Raw genomic sequence first — 6,545 nt, forward strand, 5'->3', positions numbered from 1 at the left:
CATAATGAATATACTAACTTTAGCTTGTGGGTGGCGGAGCCCTGTACATCTACAAAAGACCAATACAAACCCATTTAGTGATCCCCAGCCTTCAAACCCACTGCTTTAACTGAGGTAGAACAGCAAAAAAAAATATATATATATACATTTAAAAATTTAATCATAGTTGTATAATTCTTGTCTTTCAGATCTCATCCTACAATGTTACACAGTGAAAGTGAATGCCCCGCAGCCCACATGCACAGTACTGTTCTCTTCTGAATCAGTCCTCCCACATGTATCTCTTAGCACTTCCTTTCACCTTTATTTAGCTGCAGAAGAAGAAAGTGAAAGTGCCACAGCTGTGTACCATAGACTGTAAATGGACATTGCTAATGCGCCAACTGCCATTTTCCTCGCATGGGCATGAGTTTGTTCCCTCTAACTTTGGTTGCAGTTCACTTTCTATTAAAAAATCTTCGCCTCGCTCTCTCTAACTGTGATGATGCTCGTCATTTTGGTCTTAAAGGGCTCATATTATGCTATTTTCTGTCTATGTTATAATGTTGTTTCCTCATCAAAAACATAGTAGTGTTTTTTTTCATTCACATGTTTAACACAAATCCTGCTTATTTAGGCAGCGTTCTTCTCTCAAACAGAAAACACTCTGTTCCACCTTATGATGTCATGTGGTAATAGAGGAAGTGCTCCACTGTGTTTTTAAACTCCATGCAGTTTCACTCATGTTCGCTACCATTAGCAACAGGTTGATTGACAGCTTCATTGCTAAGCTCCTGCCCCTCCTAAACCAGCGGTGCGAGTGGAGAGGGGAGTTACCTTCAGCAGACTTGATCCTGATTGGCTCTTTGGTTTCATGCTCAAATTTCCAAATATGGTTCCTGGAGCAGATTGTCTATTGACTATTAGGGCTTTTCTATTATACACTCTATTCCATTGTTTCCCAAAGACTGGGTCATGACCCTCAGGTGGGTCGCCTTGTCAAGATGTGCATGTAGGTCTGCAATATACACTTCTGACACATGAGCGAGCCAGTGAGTCAGCGAATTCTATCTGCCTGCCCTGAAGTTGCTAGCCTGAGTCATCAGCCAGTTTCACTTTGTGGAAACTGTCTGACCTCTCAGCAATAGAATTCATTTGCTCGACAGTAGACGGGTACTTTTTTTATTCACTGCTATTTGCTTGTGACGTATGTAATGCGCCGCTAATGGGGCTAACTTTTCCCAAATCCAGTAGGAAGAAGGGCAATGACATCTTTTCCCTTGAGAAAATTCACCGTTCTCTTTATTCCGGCTATAAATCCTCGATCTTGGGAATTGTTGCCAACACAGAATATATGGCTCTTCACTGACTGACTGGTGCCCGGACTCACACTTCTGGGGTTTTTGCAAACCATCTGGTGTATTCTGATTCCTGACCTAGTCGCTGGAGAGATTAAATTGAGCGGAGGCACTAGATGGCACCAGCGTGGCTATGAAGTTGCAATTAAATTTGAGAAATGCTTGCTTGGTTGTTCAAAAAGAAGGGTGATAAATCAGCAAAGGTCAGTACACTTCAGAATACTTATACCTTTTTATTGCTGGTTCAATTACTGTTTTTCAGTGTTTAAAACTTGAGTAGTACTAATTGTTCAGAGAGACACAATCACTCAGTCAACAATAATGTTCAATAGTGGTCAAATCTACCTTTATTTTGTCATTTACGAATAATGTCTATTGACTTGGGTCGCAAAGGTTTGTGACTTTTAAAATATGGGTCTCCAGAAAAAAAAAGTTTGTCAAACACTGCTTTGTACATTAAAGTCCCACTCTCCTGGACAGTACAAACTGTTTTTTGTTTTTTTTGTTTGTTTGTTGTTGTTTTTTTGTTAAGGTTACTGTGAGCTATTTCATTGGACACTGTGTGGGCAGCTGTGTTCAGAAAGCATGATTCATCAGGTTTCTATTGGTCCCTATTGTTTTCTACAATTTGTAACAATAAGTGCTTTTGCAGCCATCAGTAATCGCACAGTTTGTTAAATGAAGTAAATAAACAAAAATCCAAATGTCATATGAAGAGGTTCAAGTGGAATTAACTGAATACACAAAAGAGAATGTTCCTTGTATTTGACCTATCCAACCATTTAACTTTATTCAGTGTAATTTATTGGATTTGACTGAGAGAGAAAGAACAAAGTCTAAATGTGATTAAGCCAAAGATGTTCAGTTTGTCTTCTTATATGCTTTAACTTCTTGGGTTCTTTTTAAAGACAATACAGTAAAGTGTGTTTACCTTGATGACATGCAGCCAGCAGCCGAAACATGTCAACAAGGTAAACGCACTTTACTGCCTTGTCTTTAAAAAGAACCCAAAAAGTTAAAATCTAAATGTGATTCTTTATACACTCCTTAGTTATAACTATGCTTTTTACACAATATGAATTTCCGTGCGTTCAGCCATTTCCGTGTACAATTTAGCACTTTTATGAATACCTAAAATTCTGCAAAAACTTTTCAAAAGATAACATATTTTTTTCCTCCATTCATCATTTTTTTAAGTAATTTCTTGTGCTGTAGATATTAGGACATCATCACACTCATCAGAGAAAAGCATAAGAGGTGTGGAAGAGAAGGTGGCTTAGAAAAGGCATCGGAGAACATGACACCTTTTCTCTGACTGAAGTGTAAATTATAAGTCTGAATCTCATGATGTATTAAAATGTACACTGCAAATTTCAGCTTTCACCTGCTCCCAGAGTTTGTCCTTCTGCTCTATCATCATTTAATCAACTGGAATCCATTTTAGTAATTTATGAAGAGGATTGCTGTGCAGATATAAACATAACTCACAAATAGTTCAAAATGCTCAGCTGCTTTTAGTTAATTCATTTTCTCCAGTCTTCCTAATTTACATTTTGTTTAATGCTTTTAAGTTGTAAAAGTATTTAAAGCTATACTTGAGATAAATGGCATATTCTGATCAAATGTACACTCACATTTTTTATGAAAAGATACCTCACTTTTTCATGGCTGATGCAATACCGATTGTTTAGAATCCAGAGCAACTAATGGGCAATAAGCTCTGCTGATATTTATATGTTGGACAGTTTTGATAATTTTCCCCAACTTATGTCATTTTAATTTACTGCAATCTCACCCAAGCCCTTTTTATCACAAAACTTTCAGGGGTCTCTTCGTATTAAAATGTTAATATAAAGCCTTGTGTGGATATTTTAGGCAGCAGATTGACCAAAAAAAAAATCAGCCTATGCTAGAGATTTAAGGCCGATAGCTGATACACTAATAAGTCCAAATATTGTCCCGGTATTGATCTAACTCTACTTGATATACAGTAGACAGCAGAGGTGGGGACTTGCAAGTCATGACTTGGACTTGAGTCAGACTTGAGTCACTATTTTTAGGACTTGAGACTTGACTTGATAAAATGGACTAAGACTTGGGACTTGACTTGGACTTGAAGGTCAGTGACTTGGGACTTGACTCAGACTTGAGGCCTGTGACTTGAGAAGACTTGATGCTTCTGCTAAAAAAAAAATACATGTTTTTAGAAAATACTTTTCTACAGTTGATAAATGTGGTGCTGGAACAAACTGAAACATGTCCCTCCCACTTATCTGTTTGGTACGTTGGAACTAAAGTACTGTGATGTGGTATCCTCAAATGTACTACAGTAATATACAGGACAATACAGTATTTAAAGTACATTACAGTAAAACAGAGGGAACTACAGGGAACTACTTGGCAAAATAACTGATATTAAGCACTTTTAAATTTAAATTCTTTCTATTCGGACCATAATGATTCATACTTGAAATGACTTGAAGCTCAAAGCAGATGACTTGGATTTGACTTGGACTTACCTGTTTTTGACTTGGGACTTGATTCGGACTTGAGCTCAAAGACTTGAGACTTACTTAAGACTTGTAAACAATGACTTGGTCCCACTTCTGGTGGACAGAACAGAAACTCAAGTAACAAACAATTCAATGACCAATGTTCCAATTGTTTTAAGAGAGTGAAATTATTGTAATGAAAACAATGGGATCGGTTATCAAATCAGACTCTAGTTCCACTTCGTCCTAGCCTTTGCACACTGTTGCTAAGCGGCACTTCTTTGTTACACAGAAATACTATTTTAACCACTGGACACAGTACTTTGGAAGGAGTTTAGCAGAATACTTCCATAGCATCTTTTATTCATTGTGGCGTGATTCTTGTTAATGAAATGTTAACAATAGCAAAAGACTGGATTCATTCATGATAAAAACTTAGAAAATCCTCGACTAAGATCATCAAATAAGAGAGAATATAATAAAAGTATTAGATTCGGTCTCTAGCTCAAAGTTTAACTGTTGAAAGGTTTTTATGAACAGTTCACTGATTTGGATCCCACACAGTGCTTCTGTTGCAAATGTTTATTCATTCAGACATTTCTCCATTCAAAGCTATGGTTTTATTTTACAAGTTGATAATGAGCCTCGATTTTCAGCAGTTATGAGGGTCACACGTAAATACATTGCATCCTGGATCACAGTACAAATGTGCAAATAGACGTTTTGACAGAGACTACAATGTAAAAGTGTCCAAATGTCAGGAAACTTGGTGGTTTGGCGCATCTGAAAATAACACTTTCAAGAGAAACACTTTCAACCAATAAACCCAGTTAAAATGGACTAGCCAGGTCTAATTACATTCCATTCAAACTAATTACATGTAGTAATTTAGTATTGACACCTGACCATTTTTAAATCAGCATTCAAATTTGGGTATGTCTATTTTATAAAATATTCCCCAAAATAAATGTCTTTATCTACATTATCTACATTTGAAAAAAACAAAAACAAAAAAAAAACATCCTCTTGCACTTGGGCGCTGAGTCCATAAAAGCCGACATAATAACATGAGAAATAGCAGGGCTGGCTCAGGCATAATGTGCACTATTCTCAAAGCCAAAAAGCTGTATTTAAATAGTCTATGCTTTCAGAAAATGTGCCGCCAAAGGGCACACAGCCATATCTGACCACTTTGAATTATACCTTTGTGATCTCACGTGCATACATCAACATTTGGGATGATATGTGACGGTCTGAAAGAAAGGTACACATGTTTTTTGGAGCTAAAAGCTCCTGTCAGTAATCACCTGTCACGTTGAACAGAGGATAATTCTGCTGGAGCGGCTCAGCTTTGGTTTGACACAGGGCACTTTTACATTTAACTAATTGCTGGCCAGTGACAAGAAAAAGTTAGTTTACTTTCTTTTTTTATTCTACATTTCCTGCAGTAAGTTTTACTTACTGACGTCCCTTACATATTCCTTTGCATTAGAATTAATTTATGCTTCTTTTTGAGTCTCTATGAGGTGTTTATAAAATATAAATGAAATCTGACCAAAAAAATCTTAACTATATGAACATTCCATAGAAGTTGGCCAATTTACAAAATTCATATACATTTCAAAAATACAAGCTGTATTAGTAGAAGACTTGAAAGGACTTGAAACTCAAAGCAGAGGGCTGGAGACTTGACTTGGACTTGAGACAAAGACTTGAGATATACTTGAAACTTGAAAAACAAGGACTTGGTGTCTCCTCTGATGCAAAGGAAAATGTATTGCAATCTCTGCTCCTCAGTGTACATACAGTCACAGTCTTGCATTTTATTTGAAAACAAAATATTTTACATATGTATTATGTTAGTAATGTCCAGTGGCGGTTTGTGTAGCATGAATATAAATAATGATATTTACATAAAGATTTAACCTATTGAAGATATGGGTCCTATTCTGCCCCTGGTGTCAAAGGTATGTTGACTTTTAAAATTCACTTTTGTAATACAAAAGTAAATGTCACCTCTAAATTAGCATATAAATATATATTTAGATCACTCTTAATATTTACATTTTCCTCTGACCTTTCAATCCTCTGAGTTAAGATGAGTTAAGACCTCCTGCTGCAACATAAAACTCAAATATCCAGCTTCACTTATAGAATATGATATAACAAAATAAATGGCAATTTCTGCAAAATGCCATTGACATTTGAACACTTGACAGGTTTGGAGTGATTTCCTATGGCCAGCAAAGTTTCAGCTGGCCTTGTCTTATGTTTATCTGTTTGTTTGCTAAGTTATAGTTGGGTTTTGGTCATAGACTGTATCATATAAGAGAATTAAGGGAGTATGATGTCACCTATAGCAATCATTTGCAACCACATTGATTTCATTGAGGCTAGCAGTTATAGTGGCTCATCTGTAACCAGGGACAATATTTGGAAATCTGAGCCAAATCAGTTAAAGAGCCAGGAGCAAGGCTCTTGGGATACAAAGGGGCTAGCTATGTCCATTTATATATTTACAGTCTATGTTTTTGATTCATTCTTTATACTTTTCCACTGTGAGATGACCCCCCCTAATAAAAGAACAGGTGTGCCAGGGTGACCATGCTCCTCTAGGCTACACATGAATGAAAAGATTGAAAATAAGATCAATCCTGTCAATATGGACTTCACACCTGAACCATAATATCTGAATTCATATTATTTTACTATCTCT

Source organism: Boleophthalmus pectinirostris, unplaced genomic scaffold (genome assembly GCF_026225935.1).
Source record: "Boleophthalmus pectinirostris isolate CB_2022bp ecotype Guang Dong unplaced genomic scaffold, ASM2622593v1 HiC_scaffold_16, whole genome shotgun sequence".
Lineage (NCBI taxonomy): Eukaryota > Metazoa > Chordata > Actinopteri > Gobiiformes > Gobiidae > Boleophthalmus > Boleophthalmus pectinirostris.